This window comes from Pezoporus wallicus, unplaced genomic scaffold, assembly GCF_028554395.1.
Source record: "Pezoporus wallicus isolate ANWC-B61680 ecotype Strahan unplaced genomic scaffold, APGP_CSIRO_Pwel_v1 contig_5104, whole genome shotgun sequence".
NCBI classification, from domain to species: domain Eukaryota; kingdom Metazoa; phylum Chordata; class Aves; order Psittaciformes; family Psittacidae; genus Pezoporus; species Pezoporus wallicus.
The window spans coordinates 2216826-2237260 of NW_026637335.1; the positions used below are offsets into that span (position 1 = coordinate 2216826).

At 47.6% G+C, this 20435-nt stretch overlaps 1 long non-coding RNA gene across 1 annotated transcript; it reads left to right on the forward strand.

Moving 5' to 3' along the window:
• Positions 1-248: 248 nt before the first annotated feature.
• On the forward strand, positions 249-6289 carry LOC130596789 (uncharacterized). Its single transcript, XR_008971613.1, has 2 exons — positions 249-603; positions 6224-6289. It is a non-coding gene; the product is annotated as an uncharacterized LOC130596789 (long non-coding RNA).
• Positions 6290-20435: the final 14146 nt, after the last annotated feature.

The following is a 20435-nucleotide window of genomic DNA, read 5'->3' on the forward strand; positions in this document are numbered from 1 at the left end:
TTGTGGTGATAAAGCACCCCTCGCTCAGAGAAGCCCCTCCCCATCTTTCCCTTCTTGCACAGGGCCCTGATTTCCTTCTGCTTCCTAGAGTTTCTCCGGGAAGCCTGTGCCTGGATAAATGCTCTTTTCAGAAATGAGTAGTCCCAGGTGGTGATGAAGTTCCTGCTGTGACAGTCCCATGGCTGGAGACAGGAAGGACTTGGGGGCTGTGGTGCTGGTGTGACTGGGGGGAAGGAGCTGGTGTCTGGGTGCCAGCCAGCACTGCACCCCCGCCTGCTGGCTCCCCTCCTGGCATCTGAAACATGCCCCTCTGGCTGCTTGCATCATCACGTAGAAGAAATGACCTCACAGGAAGGACAGCAGCAGAAACTGAGGAGCCAGGTGATGGCTTCAGAAATATTGCGGTCATTTTCATGCAAATGGCCTCGGTGGTGAAGAAGGAGGGGGGAGAGGAAAGCACAGAGAAAACTGATGTGTCGGCAGAATTGTTTCTATACAGAATATTTTTCAAAGACTTCAATAAGGCAACAGCAGCATTTGAAAAAGGGAGTATGAACAAAGAAAACACAGCTGCATCTTCATTTCTGAAAGGAAAGAGGTTGGGTATGTGGCTATCAATCTCGGCTGGGCGTGGGGTGAAACATCAGGGACAGATTGGGGCAGATAATGTATGTATTTTTCCGCAAATATTTGATGGTTCAGATTAGTTTGCTTTAGCTGCTTGTTCCCCTTTTGTGTTCCCACTCCACAAACATTAGCACTATCAACTTTTACTGGCAAGAGTGCTCTCAGTGGGAGATTTCAACAGCTGATTCATTGAGGATTTGCAGGAAACAGAATTTTAAAGGGAAATTTGCATTGTAAGTGCTTTTCACGTTCAGCTAATCAAGGCGCACAAACAACACCATGAGGCTTTTACGGCCAATTACAGCATAGCTCAAATATTGGCGATGGAGCCAGGGGTTAGAAATTCCCCGTCAGACGTTCACCCCGTAGATGGGAGGCACAGATGCCTTGGGCTGATGTGGTGTGGTGTGGTGTGTTCCCAGAGCCAAAGAGACCCAGGGACTGGACTCAGGGGGCTGTTTGGGATGGATGAAGGTGGCTAATGGGGTGCATGCTGCCACAAAGAGGAGCACAGAGAGGCCTGGAAGTGCTGAGGGACGAAGCTTATTCCTGCACAGCCAGCACTGTCAGTGCAGCCTTGGAGAAGTGCTGGCTAGAAACAAGGCAAAAAATTCAGAGAAGCATCCAGCAGCTCAAATGGCTATCTTGAACCCATTTGATCTTGAACTCACACTGAAAACTATTGCACAGAAGTTCTCCCATGATGTTTGCACCCCATGGTGATTTTTGTTGGATTTTCAGACCCCAGGAATTGTTCCTGACTTTCCCAGCTCAGTGTTTTCATTTCTCAGTCTGGCCCAAGGCTGAAGAACAAAAAGGCCTGGGGGAAGAATATTAAACAGGATCTACAGACTTCTGAAAGTGTCCTCACATGGAGGTTCGTGACCTGTGCAATGGCTCAAGTTAAGGCCTGGGGAGGAAGTTATAAGTCTGACTTTCTATCCTTTATCCTTTACTTTCTCATCACCATTCAGGAAAAAGCTTGTGATACTCTGCATTTAGTGTTTCTGGGTTTGCAGCTGTGGTGCAATGGGGCACAGCACAACATACATAGGACACAAATCCTGCCACAGTGAGAGTGAGTGGTGTTAGGAGCTGGGCATGAAGCTCCTGCTTCATTTTATCCCAAGTCTTTTTTAAATCTTCTGTTTTCCTGCTCTTACTGCACTTTCTTTGTCTTCCTTTATTTGCCCAAAACATTTCTTCTTTGGAGCTATTTAAGACTGAGTTCCAAAGGGTCTGTACCATTTCTTTCAATTAACCTTCCTATCAAAGAGATTGCACTGTGTTCAGCAACTGTTTTTGGAGTAAATGCTAAAAAAAAACCACTATCCTGATTTTCCTTTCTTTTCTGTTATGCCTGGTGGCATCAACACATGCCTATCACAGCTCTTTCATTCCTGGAGCAGCTCCATCTCTAACACATGCTTCTTCTTTTATTATTATTATTTTTTTAATTTTATTGTGCAGGCACTTATGGGTTGGTTGTTTTTTTTTTTTTTTCTGTGTGTGTTTTTTTACTTCCTTGTTCTGATTTCTTCAAAATATTTTCTCTTTTCTAACTTCTTACCCAATGGCAGCAGGAGCTCGTCTGTGCTCAGGGGAAACTCTTAAATTCCTGGGCTCTGAAAGGAGTGTGCTCCCTTTGAAGCTGCAACAGAAATTCTGGTAGAAACTGTGAAATATTTTCTTCTCCAAACGAATTTAGTGCTGTGGTATTTAACCCACACTGCAACAATAAGCCTCCCCCTCCCCAGGTTTCTCTTGGGCAGGATGAGCCATGGAACCTACAGTGGGAGGGATGCAGCGGTACATGAAGCTGGCATCGGAGCAGAGTGATGGGAGTGGGAGATGTCCTGGAACAAGTCCCAGAAAACATCCATTGCTACGAGGAGCCCGCAGGTCTTCTCTTTTAAGAGAAAAACAGCAGAAAGAAAAGCTGCTGAGCATCTGGGGAAACCTGGCCACAGCTACAAGCCTGGAATAACCTGGTTTAGCTCCTACCCATGGAAATCAAGCACTGTGCATCCCAACCCTGACCCGAAGGACCAGTCACAAGAGACCCAAGTGACTGTGTCTTTCTTATGGAGCCCTTTGAGAGGTTGCAGCAGCTTTGTGAGGGAGGTCCTGCTGTGTTAGAAAATCGGTACAGGTCAACCATACAAATCAATTCTCAGTTAATAAGCTGCATGCAAAATAACTTCAGCTTGTGTAGGCAGCCCCATGTATAGGTTTTATTTCCTCCATCTTTCTGTAGCAGAAACAGTAACAGCTTCAGGAGGTGGCCCAGGAGCAACACCAAGTGTCTGAGTGACCCTCAGAGGGGACCTCAAAGGGAGGGTGTCCCCATGGACTTGACTCTGCTAAGGGTGCTCCTGCACTCCCTTCGCACCAACCGCCCCAGTTCCCATCATGGGGAATGAGCCCTTTCACTTGCGGAGCTTATTCACAGGGAGCATCCTGCATGGGGCCAAATAGCCCTAATTAAAGCTCTTCAAAAGGCCAGATTACTGGGCAATTTACTGTGGCAAAATTTCTGATGTTTTTAATTAAAAGTTTAAAAAAGTTGGACCTGTTTGGTCAAAGGAATTCTCTGTTGCTCTGGCCCATCGTCTGCTTGGAAATTGTTTACCTGGGCATATTTTCCCCCTTTTAATTAAAGATGAATTAAAACACAGGTTATTTGAAAGTAGAGATAAAGACTATAAAACCCCACCTGCATTTTCTATGTGTTCCAGCTGACTAACGCACCCCTGCAGAGAGGTAAGCCTCATCACAGGGGCAGCCCCAGTTGCAGGGTCCCCCTTGCTCCATCCCCTCCTTGTCCCACAGAAGCCATATGCTCTCAGGATGCAGTGCTCCAAGGAGGACGCTGGTGTTCTCCTGCCTTGGCAGGGCATTTCTGTAGGGTCTATGGGTAAAGCCTAACACAGAGCAATCCATGAGGTGTTTACAGGCACCCGGCAGCACCCCAGGTGAGGGGCTGCAGGAGGATTCCTAACTCTGTTGGATTCCTAACTCTGTCTGTTGGGGAGGCAAAGGAGATAGTCCTTAGATTTGGTACCACCTGAGCTCAGCACCAGGCAGTGCCCAAGAAACCGTTGTCATCCTGATTAAAAAAAAAAAAAAATGGAATAGGAAAGGGAAAATTGAGAAGGAGAGGGAGAGTGAAAGGGAAAGGAAATGGGAAAGGTAAAAAGGGAAAATTAGAGGGAAAGGGAAAGGGGGAAAGAGGAAAAAGGGAAAAAAGGAAAGGGGAAAAGGGAAAGGGAAAATGAAAGGAAAAGGAAAAAAGGGAAAGGGAAAAGGAAAAAAGGGAAAAGGGAAAAAAAGTCAAATAAAAAGAAAATTAAAAGGAAAAGGAGAAAAACTAAAGAAAGAAGATCCCTGGTAAGGTACTCAGGCCCAAACAGGTATAAAAATGGCCAACTTTGAAAAAGGCTTTTGGTTGTGTCCCTGGGACAGTGCATGAGGTCGTGGCCTGCCTGCCTTCCCTCCCTGCATGGTCCCTGGTCACTGCTGAGGGCTGCTCCCATTGAGCATCATGGGCACCCTGAACCACAGAGCTACACATCGTGGTGCCACAGGCAGCTGTGTGAGCTCTACATCTTAGCAGGAGGAAAAAGGCCTCTCAGTTCTCCTTGCAAAAAATACAGCTATTTGAGAATCCACCCCTGAGTTCTGCTAATGATGTGGGATCTCAGGCAGCTTTGTAAAAGTAATTGCTTTATTTGGGGTAAAAAGCACATGTGAAAAAAATCCTACAAGCAGAGAAAGCGTTTCGGTTGCACTCGCAGAGCATCTCCCCGAATGCTGAGCACATCGGCGGATGCTTTTATTTGTAGTTCTGATCCTGGTGCTTGTGGGAATTAATAGCTGTAGGTTTTGAAATGCAATTATAGGCTTTGCAGTGGTAATTTTGTTTTTATTTCCCACTGTGTTTGCTGCTGCTCTGTGGAGAGGAGAGGCTTTAGTTAAAACTCATGTAACACAAGAGTACCTACAATTTGTTGGCTTTTTCTGGGAACCTTTTTCTCTCCCTTCGTGGACTTCTGGTCTATGGGATGTTTTCTTCATAAATAAATGTCCGGGTCCTCGTTGGTAATAGGATACAGAAGCTTTCACCTAGAGGTCATTTGCTTAAATCCAAAGCAGCTCAGTCAAGACCAAAGGTTGTTGCAGTCTGTCAGCTCCTCAGGGGCCCATGACGGCACAAAATGCTTTGTGTGGCTGAGCCATGCTCGCCCTGGGTGGAGCTGGATTTCCACAACCCCTGGCATCTTCCCCTGGAGCTGGACGATGCTTCAGGCACGCAGTGGCAGGGGCTTTAGCCTGGCTTCATCTGCAGCCTGTGCTGGCCACAGGATTTTCCTTCTTGAGGAAGCGGATCAAGTTGTCTGAGTTTGAACACAATTAATCAGAACCAAAACTGTCTGGGACAACATACTGGTTTCAGCACTTCCCCAGTTAGTTTGCTTTCTCCCTTATGTCATTTGAAAATAAACTTTTTATTTACAAATTTTCACAAACTGGTCCTGGAGAAAATCATAGAGTCAGCACCAAAAATTCTAAGAAACCCCAGAATGTTACAACAAACCAGAAGTAAAAGTCTGCCATTCCCAAACAGCTCAAAAATCTGTTGAGATGGTCTCTGAGAAAATGAAGAAACAGTTGTTTCAGGTCCAAGAAACAGTTTGGAAATTATTAGGTCCAATTTTGTGGTCAGTGAAGATTTCTACTTTTTCATCCCACTAAGGATGGGAAATATCTTCAACATTTTCCTCAAAACGTGGTTGCAGTTCAGTAACCCTTGCCTGCCTGGTTTGGCATCTGGAACAGTGAGACTTTGGTGGTCAGCATCAGCTAGTGCCTGTGGTGTGACTGGAGCGGTCCCACAGCGACAGTCCTTGTGCAGAACTGACCTGGCACTGGCTCAGAAGAGTCCCCAGAAGTAGAAGCTGGGGTTCAACAGGCAGATAGCTGCAAGCTCAGGGGTTTTGCAGAGGCAGAGGTCCAGCATGTCCCATCACTCAGAGCCTGTATCGCTTTCCACCACCACATCTCTGCAGCGGTTCTCACGGTCTTGCTCAGCAGAAATCAGTGCTGCTTGGGGAGGTGCTGGACCTCATGTAACTGCATCCCTGCCCGTACACCCCACTTCTCCATCACAGGGGAGCAGTGGCCTCATTCACACACCTGGCTGCTGTTTCCCACCCCTTGTTAGCATACTACAGTTAGCTGCTGGCAGGGCTTCCTGCAGCGCCCCACCGCCTGGCAGGTACTTTGTGCTGGATTAATCATGCATTACCCAAGCAGTAATTTGTGATGGTATTGAACATGTCACAGCCTGGGGAGGCAGTGAGAGCGCAGCAACTTCATTATGTGTCTCCCCGAGCTGAGCGACATGGGCTGAATGGGAAAACATCTCCCTTGTTGGTGAGGTGGCCCATTGCCCTTGTCCAGGTGGAAACACAGGACAGGGAGGGAGCACCCCAAGGCTCTGATGGGATGGAGGCAGAAACAGACATTAAAGCTTACCTTAAAAGAGCTTAAGCTTCTTCTAATTAAACATTTTCTTTTTTTTTTTTTATATGAGACTTTTTTATCTTTCCTTCTTTCAAGTGCAAAGCAGCCCCTGAAGTCCTCTCTGGTTTGGAGGAAGAAAGCCCACCAGGAAAAGACAAGATTGGGAGGAGAGAGAATGAGGCAGTTGTAAGAGCCCAGAGGGGCAGGCAGGGATCTGTGGCTCCTGTCCATGCTCAGAAGATGCTCCAATGCTGTGTGCTCTGCAAAAAGCTCCTCATCCAAAGTTCCCAGCATGCAGCTCATTGAACAAACCTTGCCAGGTACTCCCCATAATAGCTAAACAGAACACAACAAGGTCAGACATAGCTGCTAGGAAAAGTCTATGCTTCTGTGGAAGCAGAAGGTGTGGGTACCCCCCACCTAACCCTGAGAAGCTCAGAGGCACACTGGCAAGCTCCAGCAAGGTGCTGATGTTGCCAGCCAGTGGCATCAGCACAGTCCTATCTGCCTCTCACACCTCTTGACAGGGGAGTGGGGTTGTGCCAGCACTCAAGTTGAACACCAGAGAAATGAGTTAAACAGGGAAAAGCGCATCCTTGGGAGACCAAGACAGGGAAAACAGCAACTCCTCTGCACCTGATTAAACATCATAGCATTCATGGGGGTAACTAGAGTGGAGTTATCTTCAGCCACTTGCAGTGAAACGCAAAGGAACGTCCGCCGCGGGGCCGTGGGCTGACATTCCTTCTCAGTGAGGTTCCATCTGATCACTTATTCAGTCTGATTCCAACAAGCTTATACCTTGGCTCTCAGTACAGATTATTCATTGCCAAGACAATACCAACAAGATGACAATGTTTAAGTTTTGTGCATTAGACCAGTAAGGTGATAATATTAGTTTTTATACACAAGAAAACGAAAAACACTAAAATTACCTTGCACAAGACCTTGTAGTACCCTCCCGCATGCCACTTTCCATGCTCAGCCTGATGTCTGCAAGTCTGGGGATAGCTGGTGTGGTGCCCACTGAGCATGAGCGTGAATGCGTGAGGTCCCCACAGCACCTTTAAGCATTAGTAAAAAATACATGTGTATATGGAAAGCGGTGGCAACACATATCAAGTGACAACGTACAACACTGGGTTACAGCACGCAACGGAGTTTTATATGCATATAAAAAGAATATATATGGTATAAAATAACTTATTATGATTATTATTATTTTGACTCATGCTAAAACACACAGAGGAGGTGGAGTGCCTGCGCTGTAGCCCTTGGGGGATTTACCCCCAAAGGCACTGGGACCCACTTGTGGCCTCTTAGGGTGGGACTGAGAAGATGAGAGGAACTTTACAATGTAATGGCCTCTTTTGTTCCCCAGTTGACAGCTACTAAAGACTCTTGTCTTGTTAGTACTGCCTCGATAATGAAAACCCAACACTATCCTTGGTCTATACAACACTGCTCTCTCAAGCATGCCACATGGATGCCACCTCTGCCACAAAACTTGCTGCTGGAAGCTGCCTGGCTCCATGCTGGGGACCCTGAGCGACCTGGTCCTTCGTTAAGGGTAGGAACAATTAGAGCACATTTCTCCAGCCAGTGCACTGCCTTCAACTGGTGGGTTTTTAAGGTTCAAAGGCTCTGTATTTTCTGTTCTGCTGCTTAAAATAACAGGGTCAATGTATACACACTCCTCATAATAATGATAATGGGGGCTGCTGGAGAAACGCAGCCTCCAGATGAACTCAAGACACAGACAATCAACTGGAACTCGGGGGTAATTTTGGTTTCTGATCAATCTAAAATCATTTTGACCCAAGGTATAATTTAAAATGTTCCTACCTCGGTTATTATAGCCCCAGGGCACTCTTGGCTGTTTTCACGCATTCGCCCACTTGTTCTCTCTCTCTCTGCTTATAAGATCCAAGGAGCAGTTTAATGAAAAATGAGTGTGTGGCTGGAGGGGTCAATGGTTAGTCATTTTGGATTCTTAAAAAAAAAAAAATAAAAATTGGATAGGATTTGGTTGTGTTCTTTTAAACGGGGGGTTTCACACTGGAGCAGACTCACAGAAATAGAAATGCATTTATTCACCAGTCAGCTCTTCTGGCTGCCCTTTGCCTTGCTGTGTATTGCTCTCTTTTTGTCACCCCAAAGCATTGTGCCCTTTCACCTGAGCCAGGGCATCGATGGGGTGTGTCCCAAAGTTGTGGTCCCCATGGGCAAAGGAGCTATGACCTTTCCTGAGAAATAACCAAACCCTGGGCTCTTCCCAAAGGAAACTGCTCCCCCTTTTCCTCTTGTTTCCCAGCCCATTCTGCCTTCCTGGGGAACCCACCTCCCATGGGGATGGCATGGCTCAGTGGGAGATGTGAGGAAAAGGTGAACCAAAGATGTGGCCAGCAGAAGGCAATACAAAAATGAATCAGCACAAAGCAGGCTGGCGCTGGGAGGGGTGGTGGATGCTTGGTGGAGGCACAGAGGGTTTAAGGATGTCAGAGTGAGCGGTTGGCAGGATAATTATTGCAGGCGGAAAACAAAAGAGAGTGACAATTTTCCTGTGGATGGATTCAGCCCTCATGCTTCTTAATTCCCGTTGAACAAAGAGCTATAATTGTTCTCAATAGCGAGGAGGGGAAGAACCTAATTTCCAATGTGAGTCAGAGAAGCTTTCAAGCAGAGGGTGGGTGGAAACTATTTATAAAGGACCATTAGGGAAAATCAGATTTCTACGCATAGTAAACAGAACACAAAAAAAGAAATCTATTTATATTTGAGTCTGGAAACCATGTCCCATGCAGCACAATGTAACAACGGCCACAGTGTAGCCCCTGAATGCTGACACTGAGGGTTTGTCCCTCGGCGTCACTGAAGGTTGTGGTGTATTTCTGTCCTTCGGCAGAGCTGGCAGAACAATCCGTTTTTCCCCGGCACGTGCTTCAAATGGCAAACAAACAGGATGGGGATAAGCTTCATCCTCACTGTGTTGCCTTTAGAGAGAAGGGAAAAAATATATCGTAATTGAACAATTGGTTTTGTCTGGCCAAAAAATTGTGGAAAGCAAATACCAAAATCATGGGCCAAAGTAATTGTAGGAGATGAGCACCCAGTTTGCTCAACGCTTGTTTGTGTAGGTAAACTTGCATCCTTCTGTAGTCTGCATTCATGCAATATTTACAGTTCTTTATTCCCAACAGAGATGAAAAAAAAAAGAAAACCTAAAAATTAAAAGCCAATTCTAGTAATGCTGAAGAATAGTGAGACTCCAGCCATTGGGTTGTGAGAGAAGCTTGCAACACTTGCAGAATTTTTTCCTGGTAATCGATTGATTCCTTGTATATACATCCAAGCATCTTATTCGAGTTGCAAGAGTGCTATAGCAAAAAGGAATCTGCTCAAGGCAAGGCAGAGGCTCCTGTGACTACAGGCCAGGGTAAACACTGCTTTGGCCATCAGAAGACAAGTGAGACAACGCCAGCAGCCTCAGGGAAGTTCCCCAGACCTGCTTTCCTTGGAAGAAATCCTAATTCTGGTGCAGGTCAAACCCATGAGGGTCAGACCCAGCCCACAGCTGCAGCAGGGAGCCCTCTGCTCCATGGGGGCATCCTCCAGATGATGGCCAAGCCTCCAAGTGGCAAACCGCCCCTCTGGGGGCAGAGAGACAGGGACTGGGAGTCGTGGCAATACTGCAGGAGCCTGGGCTTCTCCATATCTTCCTTTCTATTCCCTTCATAAAATGTGACTTCCAGTCTGTGGGAAGTATATCGAACCCGGGATGTTTATCTGTGATATGATTCTGCAGTCTTACTAAGCCACGTGTGCACATTTGTGGGCTAGAAAGGGAATGTATCACTGTGTAGCATCTTAACTAGAAAGCAAAATGTAAGCAAGAAAAATCCTTAGTCACAGATGAGCAATGTGGGCTTCCTCCTCTCAGTTCCTCAAAGTGGGAGTTTTCTCTAAATCCAGGCTGAGTAAGGTCTCAAGGCCAGGATAATAAGGCCATAAAATAATCTGAATGATAATCTGCTGATTAGTACCGGCTAAGTAGAATCTGCTAAGTGTCAATTTAGCAGATATCTGGCACTTTTCCTCCATTACTTTTGGAGCACTAAGCCAAGTGGACTTATTCCTGTTTTATGGGTTAGCAAATGGAAACCAGTGAGCGGAAGTGACCACAGTTATGCCACAAGCCCGTCCCCATGCCGAGGACCATGTCTGCCTGCAGCTCTGTCCTCCGTTCTCCCTTTTCCTTCATTAACACTGATGACTTGATGATACAGACTCTGTAGAGCAAAACCCAGCTAGTGAGATGTCTGCCTTCTCCGTGGAACTTGTGCTCCCCAGGCTTGGACCATGAAGGAGAGCTGTTCCCAATGTGATGTACTTTATGTGCATGCAGACCTGATTTATATCTCTTCCAACAAGCTGTTCTCTGCTATCATGAGCCAACAGGACCCATAGGGTGTTACAAGACATATTACATGCAGCCAAGAGCTTTAATCCCCCTGGGGGAGTGATTACAAACAACTACACACATCCCAGAGTTGCTTAATCACTGTTAAGAAATTTCTTTATAATCTGAGTAAATTACTTTAATTACTTGCAACTACCAATTAGCGTTTGAATGCTTCCACTGAGAAGTTTGCAGGCATTAATCTGCTCCCTTGGAATGTTAAATCACCGGCTGGAAGATGGCTTTCGTCTCTGCAGCAAGCAGCAGTCTGCCAGGCCGAAGCAGAGGCTGCCAGCCCTTGCCCGGCATGCTCCTCTCCAGCTGCCTGGCCCCAGCTTTTAGTTATTTAGTAGTAGCTTGAAAGGAAAGTTCAGTCCTCCAACGAGTCTTAGCAGCTGGATAAAATCATAGATCCTGGAAAAAGGAGGTACCTATTGAAACCCACAGCAAGCACTGAGGCTCTGATTCCCACAGGCAGGGTAAGACCCTATGGTCCAAAAAGCTCCCGTGACCCAAAAAACTCCCTACCTGGGAGCTTGCATACACAGACACATCAAACAGCCCCTTCACTCACCTACCCATACTTGCAGGCCCAGCTCATTTCCTACTCGGCAGAGCCTCACAGCTCCAACACGTGTTTTCTCAAACCTCATGTGCTGGATGGTGTGGTTTTCACTAACTACCAGGTTTGAGCTGAGCTTAATCTTCAGATGTGAGTGGTGATGAGGTCTGGACAAGCATGGCTCCATTTCTTATTTTCCAACTAGTCCTGACTTACAGTAACTCTCAGACCTTGAAAGGTCAGCAGCAAGGTCTGAACTTGTTTTACTGGCCTCTTTCTAGTCTTTGCTGGCATGGATCAGATTCAAACCACTTCTTTTCTTTGATATTTAGGCCTGGGGTGGCTGCACTCATCTTCTTTTTCTTTGCTTATCATTAGGAGCTTGCTAGTGTGAGGAGTCTGGGCACAAACCCAAAATGCCCTTGCCTGCACTGCCAAGGGTTGAGAGGCAGAGCAGCTGCCACAGCAGTGGGAGGCAGGTTCACCAGGCAGGGATGCTGTGCAGAGCAGCGGTCCCAGGCGGAGCCCATGACTCTATGCTAGCCCAGCATTGGGTCAGGAGAGTCAGGACCAAGGCTCAGCAGGGCCAGGATACCTTTTAGCAGGGGGGAGTAGAGGTGGAGAGAGAGGGAAGATGCAGCACTGCCATAATTGAGGAAGAGCATCAGGAAGAAAGACTTCAAGTTAGGAAAGTGCTGCAAAGTCACAGGGAAGGGCCGCAGGAGAGAGGGCGGGCACAGAATGTTTTCCTTCCCCTTCTCCTGGATCATGCTGTCTTCTGGAGGCTGTCTCCCTGATTTCCACTTTCCACTTCCTATGAGAATAGGTTCTCCTCATAGTGGAAAATGCACCAAGTCAAACCTGTGTTAACTGGGAGAGACCCTGCACTTCCCACAGCCTGTCCTGTGATACACAGATGGTGTTGCTGGCTGGATGTAATACTGATTTTGTGTACAGCACCAGAGATATGACAATTGTATACATATATGATTATATATAATCATATATATATATATATATATAAAAGTAAATGCAATATCTGCAATACTGGTACCCAGAAGCCTTGGTATCAAGGAAATGTTTTGTGTTCTCCTGTTTGCAAAGGCGCACTCCATACTGGAAGGAAATATGCAGAATATGCTTGTCCAAGCAAAGTGCTGAGATTCATTTTCTGCAGTTTGGGGTTCTGTCCTAATTTTTTATATTTTTATTTTTAGATTGGCCAATACCCCCAAAAATTGCTGGGGAAAGAAACAGTGAGAGAATGAGAGGCAGTAGATGACATCATGGCAGAGAGCGTGATTGCCTAAGCCTTCTTTTCATGGGAACCCAGGCTAAAAACTGGAGTTCAGAGCCTAGAGTAGGGAGTTAAAATTGTCTTTTTTCTCTTCTTCCATTTAGCATGACTCATGGAATGCTTTGAAGATGGTATTCAAGCTTATGCATTTCAGTTTCTGCACTAGAACGCTGCCTTCCCACTTTCTGAGCCATTTGGAACTCTCACACTGGAACCAACACCACCAAAGCTACAGGCTTTTACTACTTGTGCAGCCCCTCACAGCTTCTGTGTCTGTTTAGGACCATGAATTCTTTCTGTTCCTTTACAGAGACATGCGTACACGTGTGGCCCATATGTATGTATTTCACAGGTGACAAATACATAAGCATCACTAGCCCCAAAAAGGAAGGGTTGTTTTGCTTGCTTGGATATAAATGAGATTTTACAGGAACAATTCATCTTGCAAGGCTTTGTGCAATGCCTTTCTGAGCCAAATCAATTGAACAGAAAGTGGTGTCTCAGTTTAGAGGCATTTAAATGCTCTCTGGGACTACATCCCTGAGCTGCAGTCACGGCTGTGCAGACAGGGCTGGTCCTGCCCATGGACAGAAGCCAGAGGCTGAGGGCCGCCTGCCCACTGCACCTCCTGCCCACCCTGCTCTGCCTCACCAGTCACTGCTGGAGCCGCTGTCTTCATCCCCCTGCAAACACTTCTCAGGGGTTTCTCCTCCACTGCTGTCAGAAGCATGTGAGAAATGTCTTGTGGTTGACCAGATGAAGATTTTCATGTGCAGTTTATAAGGTCAGGAAGGTTCTTTGCAGGCCCCGGAGAACATGATATGTTACAGGAGGGTTTTTTTCCCTCACCTCCAAGGCGTAGTCATCCATCACCAGCTCTGTTGGCATCTTGCTCAGCACCCCAGAAGCATTTCTTACCCAAGTGCCAATTCGGTGGTCTGGCACTGCTGAAGATCTCGGGATACATCCCAATGTGTCACCTACAAGTCACGGTGCACAGGGTTCAATATGGGACACTGGGACAGAGCACTTATACCTGTCATTGCAGAGCCGCAGTTCTGGGCAGTGTCCAGGAGAACAGTCTGGCTGCTGAACGCCTCCCTTGTCTGCACAGGACAGTTCAAATTGCCAGCCAATTCTAGGTCCCTAAAGCCTGGGAAGTTTACAGTCAAATTGTAGGAAATGGGAGGCAATGACTGAAATAATAGCACATACAAATGGAAATCTAGATTATGTCCCTAGAGCCTTCTTTGCGACTGGAAAAGAATGAACCCTTTATATTTTTTTTCTTTTCCCTTTCTTTTTCTTTGAAGAAGACAATTCAGTACTTTGTGATATTCAGGTGGGAGCAGGAGTGGTTAAAGCTATGTTAGTATAAAAAGCATCCTTGCTTAACATGGTGTGCCTAAGGACAGGCACCCGGGTACTTAGCAAGTCATTATCTCTTGAATGACCGGATAAAGGTGATGATGATCCTCAACCCATTTCACTGATAGCCTAAACCTTCCCTGCAGCCCCTAGTAACCATGGTCTTCCATCCAAATACAACATCCCTCCTAGCTCCACAACAGACTGCAGAGCAGAAAGGACTGTTTGTAAAATAATAAAATGAGTGGGGAACCTAATGCAGGATGTATTGATGTGCAGAAGCCAAGTAGATTATACTGGAGTGCCTAAATGAGATGTATTATTATCCCCTGCTTGGAGACAAAGCAGGGAGCTCAGCAGCTGGCAGAAGAGAGGCCGCAGCTGCCGGGTGGAGGAGCCGAGGTGGCAGATCCTATACTCCCTGCAGCATCCCGGTCTCCTGCTCACAGAACAGGGGTCAGAGCTGGTGGGGAGGGCTTTGCCTGGTTACACACGTTCCTTGCCTTCACCTCCAGACCCCAAGCACTGAAAAGCAAATTGGAGATTGACTCACCCTCACCAGTGCTGGCGGCCAGGCAGCATCTGGATGCAACATCTGGATGCTCGAGGACCAGTGTGGGGAGAAGGGTCCCTATCCCCATCACCGCTTCACTCCTCTGTCTGTACCCACCAGTATCCTGCTGATTAAGGGCCAGGGCAGCTACTATGGGTCACACAAAGGGGCAAAAATGTGAAGCAGCAGCAGCTGAGAAACCCATTCCTTGCTCTGTGTTGAGGGGAGGGCTGAGAGCAGACAGCACTGATCCCTCAAAAGGGCAGGCACATCCCAAAACAGACCCACAACCCTCATTTCCACTCCACGGTGGACCCACAAGGCAAGTAGCACATGGCTAAAGGGTGTTTCAAAAGCTGCATGAAATCGACTTTCACATGACATGGGACAAATCCATCCTTCCTGCCGCAGTGTGTCTTCCCACAGCGGAACTCCCTTTGCTCTTGGTTCATGTGCCAGAGCCCTCCACTCCTCTTTATGCTCTCAAATAGACATCACTCAGAGAATATTCCTGTTTGTTCAAATATACCCCTCAGGGTAGATGTCAACTTCGTATCAGTTTATGAAGCAGTAGATAGAAGCATGGAAGCACACACCATCACATACTGTCTGTCTTCCTGACACATCTACACACATAAATTTTCCCTTAATGTATTCCTGAGAAAGACTGAAGCATATCTGATACTATCAGGTATAATTCCCCTGCATGCCCAGACAGCGCATGCACACACATGCATGTGCACATAACACAGACTTGTGTATTTCCAGGTGAAAAAGTGGATGTGGGGGATGGACAGAGTCAAGCCACTGGAAAACTTACTGCAAGTGTCATTGCACCAGTCTGGAGGAGCTGGGGAAATGGAGGTGTGTGACCATGTCCACAGGCCACATCCCAGCACATCTGGAACTGGTCCTGACATGCCAGCCAGTGAGTGAGGAAGAGAGCTAGCTTGCAGACTGAAGCTTGAAGAGGTGAAAGAAGGATGGAAGACTTCTCTCTTTCAAACGCAGCTGTCAGGACTCTGCCTCTGACCATGTGGGAGCAGCCTCGGGCGCCTCATGAAGACACCTTGCACCTCACGGTCTTGGCACAGACAGTCCTTGCAGGATCTCCATGGGGATGTCTCAGTGAAATGCCAAACCAGTGAGCATGAACTCCCATAGTGAAGGTATTCCTGGGGAGGAGGGCAGATACCCCCTTTCACAATAACATGGGGCTTTGCCATTCTCATATTCCACTGGTGCTGCTGTTTTCACAGGCTGACCACAGTCCATGTGTCCCAGAGACCCTTTATAGAGGGTTGTACATGGCTGCTGAGGTGTATATCTGACTGTCAGTGCTCCCCTTGACCCACCATTGCCTAACCACAGCGTGGTGCAATGGCTGATGCTCTTGCAGCATTGTGTGAAAGTGCTAGCTCTCATTCCTTCCACGTCATGCTATACCAGAGGCATGGGGACTCATCAATCCTGCCTAATGCAACAAGCACAACTCTCCATAAATGATAGAGTCACTCATTTACAAGCTCTTTCCCATGACACTGATACTCTCTTCATTGTTCCTGACTTTTGTGGGAAGCCCTTAAAGGCTTTCTTTTGTCCAAGAACTTGCTTGGCTGAGGAAACTTCTCCTTAAAGGAGGGACCTATGTAAGTGGGATCTGAGAAGCATCTTCATACAAGAAGCTATTTGTATGCCCATGTGGTGGCTGCTTACTCACTCCAGCTCAGAGCTACGGTCTCCTCTGGTTTTGTAAGAAGTACTGTCACAATACAGTTCTTTGGTGTCTCCTAGGGAATTTAGTGTGGCTAACCCACCTTCCTGAGGCCATGCCAGACCCTACCCATGGCACCAGCAAGCCACGACTTTAGTTGTAAAGCGGCTGGTCTGGTCCTCTCAGCAGGGATGAGATGTGGCACAAGCTTCACCACCCTCTCCCAGGTTGTGTTTATGAGCTCTGATACTTTCACATGAGAAACAAATAAAGGCTGATGATATCTCCTGGAAGAAAAAAACCAAGGTTTCTCCCCTGACCTGATTAATGCAAATAAACTGAATGGAGTCCTGTTGCCCGGGGCTTGCAAATTTAATATATGTTAAACTGATTCATTTCATGCTGTTTTAGCCTCTCGCCCCATGACTGCAATTACCTCTGACGGTCTGGCTGGGCTGTCGGTGCCTGCTTCACCCCTCCTCACGTGATGGAGTTTGGGTGGGTTCTGTTTTGTTGTTTTGATTTTTTTCTTCTTGTGGTTTAATTTCCTTTGAGTTTATTAATTATGGCTGGGGGTGGGGGCCAGGAATGTTTAGCTAATGCTTCCTCTTTGCCTACTGTGGCACTTAAGCCCTGTAATTTCCCTCTTTGTTGGCTGCCCTGGGATGGGTCAGGGGAAGCAGAGCCAGCTCTGGCTGCAGGGAGACGGGAGGTATGAACCTCTTTCTCCCTTTTCCTGCCTGCAACCCCTGTACCCTAGTTGCTCCCATCACCTTGTTTCTTGTCTATGTTTCTTGCTGTCTTCTCTGGTACCAAGTGACTGCTCTGCAGAAGGCTTGGGAAACGTGTTTCAAACCATTTAATCAAAGCATGAGGTCAGTGTGCCATGGTCCCAGGAGAAAGCAGGCACAGCTGCATGCACCCCAAGCCCAGGTGAGCCAAGAAATGCTCTGTATCCAAAACCGGGCACTACCAGCATGACAGGGCAAGGACCAGATTTTTATTCAAACCACACCTGCAACAATTAGGATCTACACTCATAATTCATTTGACTGGCCAAAGTCTCGCAAAAGAAACAGGATGGATTGTTTTGTGGAGGTGGGATTTCAGATCCTTGTCTCCCAAAAGCCACCACGACAAGTTCTTCAAGAGCTCTCAGCCTGAAGCACAGCTGCCCTGGGCTGCTGAGAGAAAAACCTACCTAATGTCTTTTAGTTTCTCAGGCCAGCATGCCATGGGGTTTCCAGCCTGGCAGCCCATAGTATAGTCTAGAAGTGCCCAGAGGTGCTGGAATGAGAACAGCAGAGGTTAAAACCAGAGACCTTCCAAAGGGAGAACACACAAGAGCCAGTGTGCTGCAAGTATGAAAGATAAATGAAGCTGAGGATGTCAGCTGGGTTTCACTTCACTTTTCATCTAATTCAACAGGGAGGGAGCACTCAGTGAAATTAAAAGGGGAGCCACTTCAGACAGCTGAAGGACCTGGTATTTTAGCAATACATGGGAAGTTGACCATTGCAGAATATTGCTTAAGCAAAGACTTTGTTGAAGTGAGTAAGAATGAGCTGCTCCGATGACAAACATCACCCACAGGGGGATGTTTGTCTGAGGTATAGAAGTGACCTGAGCCCTCAGCCCCCTCCATGTGCCAGCTCCCTGAAGGGGCATGAGGAAGGCGAGGCGTTGCCCCAGACCCATGACACAACACAGGGACCTGGCACTGGGGACAGAGCTGGTCAGCCTGTGCAGCTATGGCATAGGCCTGGGTGGGTAGGTGAGTTCCATGCTCAGGATCCCTGGTGCTTTCCAGACATGTCTTGCTCCTCAGGAGAAGTAAGCTGACCAGGGAGGCTCCGTGTCTTTTTTTCCACCCTTAGGAAGTGTTTAAGCTGCAGAAGGACAAATAAAAGCCAAAATGAGAAGTGCCCTCTTTACAGGCTGGAAAGAAAAGGGATTGGTTTATCTCCTTAAGCAAACAATAACAACCTAATTGCCAAGCCGCTGTCACAGTGGCCTCGTTTGGGATGCTGGAGATCAGCAGTACTGGATTTTCCCCCCAAAATCCAGTCATTCTGGTTACTCCTCTCTTTTGCCGACTTCTCCATGGCCAGGATGCTCCTCACAGCACATGGCCTGCCTTGGGACCTTGCACTTCTGCAACAACAATGGCCAGGGAGCAAAGCTAGGTTGTGTGCTGCAAGAGAGGGTTCTTGATTGCAGTTCTGAGATGTGATGAAGGGAAAGGGGGTAACGTGTGGGCTTTGCTCCCTCCTCCAGTTTTCAGAGGTGCCATTTCAACAAAACAAGAGGTGGGAGGCTCTGTACAGCCAGCACAGAGAGCGGTGATGACTGAAGGCCTCACATGCCTTGTTTATAACAACTACCAAAGCTCTTGAGCCTGGGTCTTGGCCACTGCTGCTGCCTGTGTTGGCTGGGAAAAGGTCTCCCAGGCAGGTAGCATGAGCTTCACCCTGCACCGCTGCACAGACCTTGAAACTCTAATCTTCAGCCTGCATCCCTGTGCTGCATCCTGCACGATGCAGACAAGTCTGGGTCCCAAGGCAGAGCCGAGTGCTGGTGCCCTCCCAGGACACTGCTGCTGTGACAGGAAAGAGATTCAGAGGGGAGGCTGCAGCCCCTTTACGTGTGCTGTACCTGCGTCAAGGATAAACAGCGGGCTTCCGTCTCCGCGACTGTCAGTCTGCCTTTCAGCAGCGCAAAATTCATTTTAAAGAGAATAAAAGCACGTCTATGAATGGCCCTTTATAATTCATGAACAGGACAGCGAGTGAAGGCTTGCACCCTTTCTGTTTGCTTACATCTCACTTCAAGTTCAGAGCTGTCAGGGGAAGTGAGAAGAGAAGAGATGCTGACTTCCCGAGCAGGCACACATGCACACATGAGCGTGCTCACACACACCGTCGCACACCCTTTAGTTTATTTTGCATTTCTTGTTTAGTTCCAGGCACCAGAGCTGCCAATCTCAGTGTGTTTTTAGTGCCTCTGTGCTGAGTCTGTCATGATGCCTTAATGGCTGCATCACCTTGTGAAGCCCTCAGACATCCTTAGCTCCTTTCATCAGCGGTGGGAAACCTGCCAGCTTCTGACAGGTTCTTCCAAACAAATCACAGAGCGATTTAAAACGGGAGATGTGACCAGGGACTTGGCACGTGGCCAGGCATCCGCAGCACACTTATCCCGGCACAGTCCCTCCGGCACTGCCCAGCATCAGCTGAGATGGTGCTGGCCTGTGCCACGGGCCCCGCGTTCAGCTGGGATGAAGTGCTCTCATCCCAGGCACTTGCCTCTGGCAGCTCACGGTGAAGCCCTGTTGTTTCTTCACAAGCCTGCCTGCCTTTGAGAGGTGGCCGTGCTCTGGGAAACCAGAGTACCGTGTTCTGCAGCATCCTGAGCCCCTCATCCTGTGGTGCCCTCAGGCCCTAGAACCTGGCTATCCCAGCATGGTCCTCTAGAGCCCACATCCCTGCTGCAGCACTCCTGTGCTACATAGGGCATCAGAGATGTTTCTCCAAGCTGATTTTGACACTTGGGATTTCCTGACATCAATCCCAAGAGACTGGACTCCCCAAAGCCGCTTTTTGGCATTTCCTGAGTATCCCATGTTGCCAGCTGCGTGCATCTTGGAACAGCACCATGGGGCTGGGGCCGGAGCAGCCGCCGCAGCCAAAGCAGGAGTTTGTGCACCGTGCCCAGAGCAGGTCTGCATCTCTTTGCGTTCAATGCACCAGCCACTTCCAGCCTCCCCACCACCACAGATCCCGCTGCAGGAGCCTGGCCTGGGGGTGGGAGCTGGGGCGAGCTGAACAGAGTGCTTCTGGAAACAGAAAAGGATGTGTATTTCATCATTTTGGGGCCCAGACAGTCTCTGCTGCACCAACAAGGGAACTATTTGTGCGGTTCAAAGACTTATTCATTCTGTTGTGTCCCTTCTTTTTTTTTTTTTTTTTTTTTCAAACCACCCACTTCAAGTTTTGGGTAAAGGTTCAATTTCATTTTTCTTATTCCCAACTCATTTGCCCATCCCTAAAACAAACATATTAGAGCAAGCATGTGGGGGAGAGGGTGTATTAATCAAACCAGAGGGTAGGTGAACTTAACGCAAACAGAGAATGACAATGCTCAGTGTATTTGCATAATCCAGTGAGAAAGTATTCTTCCTGAAAAGCCAAAGCTACTGGCATAGGGAAATATGGGTCTGAACAGGAACTCCGCTCCTGAGCACTTGCAGACACTAGAGGTAATAAATCAGGGGTCTGGGTAAGAACATAGCGGTTCCAGCATGCTTTCCAGACTTTGCATTTCATTTGC